This window comes from Gracilinanus agilis, chromosome 3 (assembly GCF_016433145.1).
Source record: "Gracilinanus agilis isolate LMUSP501 chromosome 3, AgileGrace, whole genome shotgun sequence".
NCBI lineage: Eukaryota > Metazoa > Chordata > Mammalia > Didelphimorphia > Didelphidae > Gracilinanus > Gracilinanus agilis.
In genome coordinates this window covers 198,071,944-198,079,757 of record NC_058132.1, presented here as the reverse complement: position 1 = coordinate 198,079,757, position 7,814 = coordinate 198,071,944, and positions in this window count along the sequence as shown.

Here is a 7,814-nt window from a genome sequence, read left to right as displayed (position 1 = left end):
GGGGCGGCTCACATGTGGCATGAAGGTTGCAGCTTGGGCACTCCATCTCTAAAAGGTTTGCCATCACTGAACTAGCCTAATTCCTATTTCAAGAAACATTCTTAACCTATAACAACAGCAAAACTCAAAATATACCTAAAATACACATTTTAGTTCCTCTTATATATAGCTATATCCATCTCTATATTTACATACAATATATGACATTTTGGAAGTTCATTTTCATCAGAACCCTGTCACAAAGCTGAATGCCATTCCACTGTACCTAGCAATCTTACTCCAAGAAATAGTATGGTGGAAAAAATATTATCCCTGGAGTTAGAGAACCTGGATTTAAACTTCATTTCCTACTCTTACTGCCTTGTGGTTCTGGAAAAATTCTTTAATTTCTTTCAGCCTCAGTTTCTTTGCCTGTAAAGTGCAGGAGGTTGGGTGGATGACCTCTGAGGTTCCTTCCAGGCTTAGGGCCATGATCTTCTGGGCTTACTGTGAGTGGCAGCTTATTCACCAGCAGGATTTGGCAAGAGCCCACAAGTTCTGGCCAAAAGGCTAGGCTTTTCCCAGTTTTCTCAAATTGCAACACAGGGGAGTTCCTTTCTAATGGAACTTTTTTTTAAGGCAAAACAAAACAAAATCTTTTGCAAAAACTTGTTTTGATTATTGAGGAAGCTACTGTATATTTCTGTTTTTTTTAAAAAAAGTATCCTGTTGTGTTTTAAAATGTTTGGAGTAAAAAAAATAGCCAAGCCCCATTATGAAGTTTGGAAACTGTTGGCAGTGGCTAGGGTGGTTTAATGAGCAATTCTTGCATTGCAAAGAAACTTTTATGAGAGCCCTGAGCTCCAGAGTTAGGCTTGAGAGATGCAGACACCTAGATTTCAGAGAAGGCTGATTGGAAAGAGACCAGCCCAAGGGAATCCTATACTTCTCCCTTCCAGGCAGATGAGAAACAGGACTAAGGAGTATGAGAGCAAGAAGCCAGAAGGAAGGAAGATTTCCCAGTGGGGGAGAAGCTGGGACTTAGGGTCTGAGGGAGTAGCAATCAGAAAACAGAGATAAAGTCCACAGGCTAGAGACTCATTAACTGGAGTCATTAAGGTGAGCTCCAATTAAAGGCTTTTGACACCTGAAACAACCCTCTGGGGAGAATGTGTTCAAAAACTGGATTCTGAAAAGGTGTTAGATTTTATATTCTTTAAGGTAGATAGCTAGGTGACTAGAATATTGGTCCTAGAGTCAGAAAACCTCAGTTCAGATTCTGCTTCAAATATATATTATCTATGTGTTACTGGGCAAGTCAACCTTTCTCACCCTCAGTTTTCTCATCTATAAAGCAGCCATAGTAATAGCACTGATTCCCAGCATTGTTATGAAGATGAGATGAGGAAACATATGTAAAGCACAATGCCAAACTTAGCTCTACAAAACTACTAGCTATTTTGGTTATAGTATAAAAAGAAGAAGTCCTCAGAGTCAGATGGTTCAAATTCCATTTGCTATGACCTGGGCCTGAGTCCCTTATCCTTTCTGAACCTCCCTTTCCTTGTTTATAGAAATAATATGTTTGGACTAGTTGGCCTGTTAGGTAAAAAAAATAGATTCAAATCTAGAACCCTATAATCTAAAACTTGAATGGAGACCTGGACTTCTTAGTATCCTTGGCTTCCTTGAAGGCCTAATTCAGTTACCATTTTCTGTGGAATCAGTTAGGCAGCAAACATTTATTAAGTGTTTCATATTTGTTTGCATGTTGTCTTCCTCATTAGATTGTAAGCTTTTTGAGACAGAAATTACCTTTTGCCTCTTTTTGTATTCCCAGTGCTTAATATAGTTCCTGGCACGTAGTAGGCACTTAATAAACATTTATTTATTGATTGATTGACAAACATCTTTATGTGTAGCTGTAGTGAGGAGGAGGAAGATGTTATGGAAAATGAATAAGTTGAGAAAGGAGTATCAATATGAATATTGAAGACTCCTAGAATGAAGGCTAGAGCTAGATAGGAAAGAAAGAAGAAAGATGTGTTTAAACAATAGCTACCAGAGTCTTGATTTGGTGATAAATGTTGATGTATTTTGTCTTGTACTATCAAAGAGGATGAGGGTGATGTCTTGACTTACTCCTAAGTTAGATTTAAGAAGACAAAGCTGCACAGAGTCATAAGCCCCATTCTCTTTCAAAGTCATGGAAATCCAGTGGCAAGAACAAAGTAAAGAGGACTAGCAATGGCTGGAATGCAATGGATGATGTTGGCATCTTTGATATTCAATCGTGCTCTAAGCACTCCACAGCATCTGTTTCAGCTCCCTTCATGACCACTGGAAAAAACTGTTCTCATCCATCCATTCCATTGGGGGAGTCTTCACGTGCCTGGGGTAGATATCCTCCTAACTCACTGATGGGTTTGAGGCCTGTTAGTTACCTTCTGTCTTGTTTAACCTGTCTGCTAAGATGGTTTATCAAGGTGTGGCCGCTAAGATGCCACAGCCTCCTGGAGCCACAGGTGAGAAATGAGTGAGAGATGGACATCAAAGGTAGGAGAGTAGCCCTGAAAAGGGCTTGATAATCCCTCTCACCAGAGGTGCCTATTCTCCCTAAACACCCCATGTGATAAATATGAACTGGATGAACCTCTAGAGAAGAGCAGTTACTGAATGATAATAGTGGACAGAGAGCCTGGAAATGGCAATAGAAGTCAAGGAGTAATTCAACTCTCCCACTACAATGAATTGGAGAGTTATGAGTAAATGCTACCGGTGCTAGAAAAGGTAGGTAGGAAAGTAATGGCTTCACAAGAGGAGTGAGTCTCGGTGAGTACAAGAAGATGGAGGGAGCAAAAAACAAAAAGAGTTTTTAGGATGAAATCCAGTTTATTACCTATGAAGCAGAAATTCTATAGAGAACAGTGGAAGAGTTAGTTGGCTTTAGAACAGAAGTTTGAGGGGTAGGGTTGAGTTGAGAACAGTGGGAATAAAGGTAGAGGTTTGTGGAGAATGTAGAATGGGTTTTAAATGATATACAGAATCACAGTGACAAGGTGGATATGATGGGGTGAAAGTATGTTAGTCACTGAGGAATGAGTTCCTGTAGGTTATCCATGTCCACAGGGGTTTGTCCTTGGGTGGGAGTTCTCCCAAATCATCAGGTAGCTGTGTGTATTGGAAAGTGGAAAGGAGATGGGAGGTCCTGGGTTCAAATGTGGCCTCAGACACTTCTTAGCCATGTGACCCTGGGCAAGTTATTTAACCCTCATTGTCTAGCTCCTACCACTCTTCTGCCTTGGAACCATTACATTCTAAGATAGCTGGTAAGATTTATTAAGAAAAAAAGAAAAGAAAAAGAAGGTGGAAAGTGTATAGTTGGAAAATCTTGAACCCCCTGGAACTGCACTGCCCAGGATTCCTTTCTGTATTACCCACAATTCTTTTTCCTTTCTATTTATGTGTGTCTTTTGCATAATTGTATATAAGTTTTGGGTAACGCCCCTCTCCCTCTCTCTTCCATGTGAATTGAGTGTGACCCATCTTTGTTGCCCTAGCTCTCTCTTCCATGTGAAGTGAGTGGGGAACATTCTCTGTATTCTTTAGCTCTCTAGTTAAATATGAATAAATCTCTATAAACATTATACTTTGGAGATATTGAATATTAATTTTAAAATCCACAAAAAGGCAAGAATGACTTGGAGGGTGAACAGGAAGGGGCAAGCTCCCTGAACAGTCATAGGTGTCTTCAGAGTCTTCTTAACCCCCTTTTTGGCTCAAATTATCTTGAGGCTGTTGTTAAATTGTATATATTGTATATGTGATATGTCCCCAGTGAAATGAGTCAAGAGCTGGTTTTTGTTGTTGCTGCTGTGAATCTTTAAAAGACATTGAATTGAATCTAGTAAATATAGACTAAAGAACCTTGGACGACAGTTATAATTCTGAGTTTCTCCAAGTCAAATATTAAGCATTTAACATAGTACCAGGCACATAAAAGGCCTCTAATAAATACTTATTCCCTTCCTTCCTTTTCTTTTCATTTCTAGTTCTTTCTCTGTCTTTGTCTCTGTTTCTCTCTGTCTTTGTCTGTGCCTCTGTCTGTGTCTGTCTGTCTCTCTCTGTTTCTTTGTCTCTGTCTCTGTCTCTGTCTCTCTCAGCTTGTTCTGTCTATATTGTATTATTCCCATCCTGACCTTTGTAGGAAAACACACCATTTTAACCTTATCACTGGAGATTCCAGTAGAAGGAGTAGAAGGAATTCTTGCTGATTTTGAAAGAGTCCAAGCCGGAGCTGCCGGCAACATTTTTACGGGTATCTCTGTCCAGTGAGGTAGTGGGGTTTGGGATCCTTAATTGGTTTAAAAAAATACCCTTGAATAGAGCTGGACTGGGAAATCAGTTGATAGTGCTGTTTTTCTTGTTGCCAATACTTTTTTTTTATTGGATATGAGACAGCTTTTTATTTTCTCCACCACAGAAAATGCACAAGACACTAAGAACTTATGGGTACTCCTGAACAAATATAGGAAACATAAAACACTTAAATAGCCTATTAGACTCATTAGACATCCACCTCCGAAGGTAAAGACCTTTTGTGGGTCTGCTGAACAAGTATTTCCCATTCACTTTGGACTTGTTCCATTTGAGCAACTTAAATCATGTTGGCAAGATCCAGTTTCTCCTGGCCCTTCACGGCATAGCTTTAGCACTCCAGCTGCAGGATCTTTCCATTGGTGGACCTGTTCACCCATTTCCCTCAGAGGTCATTGACCAACCCTTGAACTCAGGAACTCGTGAACTCAAAAATACCTATTAGTTAGTTCCCTTTCTTAGAAGCATCCACTCTCGGGAATGACAGTTTCTGACTTGTTCTCAGAAAAGGAAACAGAAAGGTAAGAGGAAGAAGCCAGACAATGGAGGTTCAGAAACTCTAGTCAAGCACATTTTGCTTTCCATGTGCTTATGCCCTCCTATAAGTCACCTATCTGTCTCTGTCTCTGTCTTTCTCTGTCACTCTGCCCCTCTCAATCTCTCTCTCTCTCTATATATATATATTTTTTGTTTGTTTGTTTCAACATAATAGCCATTTCCATAACTCTCCCCTGCAAAATAACAAAAACAAAAACAAAACAAAAAAACCTTTACAAAAATTCATCCTGCCCCAAAAAGTTGATTAGCAGAAAGGAGGGAAGTTATTTCTTAACTTAAATAATAATGTACTACCATTGATGGTTATATTCATCAACAGTTTTGCTACTTCTCCATGTCAATTTTATTTACATTATTGTAACCCAGAATTTTTTCCCTCTTAACTCTGCTTTCTTCATTCTGTATTATTTTTTCCTATGTTTCTATGAATTCTTCATATGAATTATTACTCAGGTCATAGTAATATTCTATTATATCCACATGTGATAATTTGTTCAACCATTCCTCAATTGTTGAGTACATATTTTGTCTCCAGGCTTTCGTTATTACAAGTAATACTGCCATGGCTATTTTTGTTGTCACAAGTTTTTCTTCTTGCCAATAATAATATTGAAATATAGTCTCAGTAGTGGAATCTCTGAATCAGAGAAGGAACAATTTAGTAACTTTTCTCAAATAATTTCATATTGTTTTCCAGTGATTGAATCTGCTTGCCTATCTTCCTAGATACTATTCATCAGTGAATTCTCCCACTTTTTAGCATCTGTGATAACTTGATGGGTGTAAGGTAAGATAGCTCAAGGAAGTTTTCATTTACATTCCTCTGATTATTAGTGATTTTCAATATATTAGATGATTATTGATAGTGTTTATTTTTTCTTTGCAAAATGGTTACAGTAGGATCTAAATCAGAGGATGGATATGGGCTGCCTGAGAGATTGTATAGTGTATAACATTTATTCTAGAAATAAGGACATTGAGGCCCAGAGATTTTAAGTGATAAACCAAAGTCACATAAATAGAATCAAAATCAGGATTTGTAGGGGCAGCTGGGTAGCTCAGTGGAGTGAGAGTCAGGCCTAGAGACAGGAGGTCCTAGGTTCAAACCCGGCCTCAGCCACTTCCCAGCTGTATGACCCTGGGCAAGTCACTTGACCCCCATTACCCACCCTTACCAATCTTCCACCTATGAGACAATACACCGAAGTACAAGGGTTTAAAAAAAAATCAGGATTTGTACCCAAGTCATCTGACTCAAAATTGATATTCTTTCTAACATTCCTAACTTTGGACCACTTATCTATTAGGGATCAGTTCTTAATTTAAGTGTTTATTTAAATTCTCAATGGATTATGGATATCAGGTTTCTATCAGAGATATTTAATGCAAAGATTTTCTCTAATCTTTATCTTCCAGTTCTAGCATTTAAAATGTAATTTGTGCAAAAGTTTTAAATTTTATATAATAAAGGTTATTTTGCTTTTATATCTCCTGTCCTCTGCCTAGATTCAATTTCCCCCAGTATCCATACTAGTTAAAGATAGGCCATTCTGCCCACCTCTATTTTTGAGGGGGTAGGGGAGTTCTTATATTTATACAATTTATCTATTAGGAATTTATTTAGTACAAAATCAAAATAGTTGATCTGAACCTATTCTTCACCAAACTGCTTTCCCATTTTTGGAGCAATTCCAAGAAAGAATTGAGATTTATTCTTTACATGTTTCTACTTGGAACCTATGGAGTAAATTTTCAGAAGCAAGAGTAAAATCATCAGATTTGGAATTGGGTAGGCACTTTAGAAATCATTTTGTCCAATACACTTATTTTATTTTATTTTTTAATTTAATTTAAGTTTGATCTTGATGATTACCAACAAACACAAATATTTTGGTATACAAAGAACAAGAGAGAAATTTGTGGTATAAAAGTGGAACTTCTATTATTATACAAATAAATATACTGTGTATATGTATACATGTATATATATATATATAATTTAACAAGTTAGTAACAAAATTGCTCTATTTACTTCTGTTTCTTTATGCACTTAAAATTTCTTCTGTGCATTTAAGAATTTAAGAAACTATTTTAGTGCATTTTTTTCACTTTTATCAGTACTCATTAACTCAGTTCTCTGCTTCCCAAGGAGAAACTCTTACTTATAGCAAAAAATATGGTCAAATGAAAGAAATCAATGCATTAGCCACATCTGAAAATAATGTCTTCTTCACTATCTCCTGTATATCATTTCTCTGCCCAAAGTGGGGAGGCATGTTTCATCATCAGTCCTTTGAGGCTTTGATAGTTTTCTGCTTTGATAGGAGCTTTGAGACTTTTCGAAAAAATTTTGCCTTCATACTAAATTGTTCTGCAGGTTCTGCTCATTAAACTTTGCAATAGTTCCTGCAAGTCTTCCCATGTTTCTCTAAATCTGACCTATTTATCCTTTCTCACAGAGCAGTGATATGACTTTACTCATGCTTTGATCATGTAACACACTGCTTTAGTTAAAAAAGTGACAGTGGAACCAAAGTTCTCTAACTCACAATGGGTTAGGGAATAGCTAGAAACTACTTTATTTATCTGTTTTTAAATATGAGTCTATTCCTGTTTAAATGTGCATGCTTTTTAATGATATTCTACTGTTGGTTTTTATTTGTAAATGGAAAGGGACATTGCCTTTTTGAAAGAAGACAGTCTATGCCAGAAGCACATTGTAAAAAGAAATGGTTGCTTAGAGTTAGTATTGTGGTTGAGAACTTCACTGACTGGGGAAGGGAGGAAAAAAAAGAGATCAATTCTTCTTTATGTAGATTAATAGTGTTGGGCTCCTGTGGGGAGCAGGAGAGAGAGAGAGAGAGAGAGAGAGAGAGAGAGAGAGAGAGAGAGAGAGAGAG